Genomic DNA, 716 nt, shown 5'->3' with positions numbered 1-716 from the left:
ATAAAATTATTTCCGTTGCTACTTCATAACTGTAATCTTGCTACTGGTATGAATCAATATGTAAATATTTGATATGCAGGATGTATTCACTAGTACAAATTAATTAAATAGTGATTACTCACAAAAACAATATATAATGGTATATTGTGAATTATTTATTTCTAATTACAAAAAAATGAAATTTTGTCTTGAAGCATGGTGTAGCATGGATAACAGCCTTTTCCCCCCTCTTTTCTTCTTTTAAAATTCAGGGCAGAGCGTGAACTCCACTACCACAAATGATGCAGTGGAGTTTCCCCGCATTTGGGGAAATCTCAGGGGTCAGCACACCCTCAGTGCAACGGGTGAGCCTCGCCCTGGGAAAACCACCTTCCTAACAGTCGTTATAGAACAACCGTAAATTATATTGCTACATTTTGTGACAGTATGCGTAAAAAGCAAATGTCAGTGTGAAGGTTGAGATACCTTCTTTCTCGTCAGATCAGAAATTCTTGGACCAGTTTTTGCAAGGGTACATCGAAGAGCATCTTCCACAAGTCTATTTCTGTATTTAGACTTGATAACCAACAAGCTGGAAAACCCTCTTTCACAAAGATATGTTGTTGAAAATGAAAGAAGAAAGTGCAACACAGTCTCAGACAGAGCAGGATATGACTGAAAACACTTGATCCAGAATTTTGAAACTGATGTAGAGAAATCAGTTCACACTGCAATGC

At 37.2% G+C, this 716-nt stretch overlaps 1 non-coding gene across 1 annotated transcript; it reads right to left on the bottom strand.

Moving 5' to 3' along the window:
* Positions 1-241: 241 nt before the first annotated feature.
* Positions 242-404, bottom strand: LOC115869626. Its single transcript, XR_004046291.1, has one exon. It is a non-coding gene; the product is annotated as a U1 spliceosomal RNA (small nuclear RNA).
* Between the last annotated feature and the right edge of the window lie 312 nt (positions 405-716).

This window comes from Echinops telfairi, unplaced genomic scaffold (genome assembly GCF_000313985.2).
Source record: "Echinops telfairi isolate 266 unplaced genomic scaffold, ASM31398v2 ScPeMD7_31;HRSCAF=116, whole genome shotgun sequence".
Taxonomy (NCBI): domain Eukaryota; kingdom Metazoa; phylum Chordata; class Mammalia; order Afrosoricida; family Tenrecidae; genus Echinops; species Echinops telfairi.
This window is presented reverse-complemented; position numbering and strand designations above follow the sequence as displayed.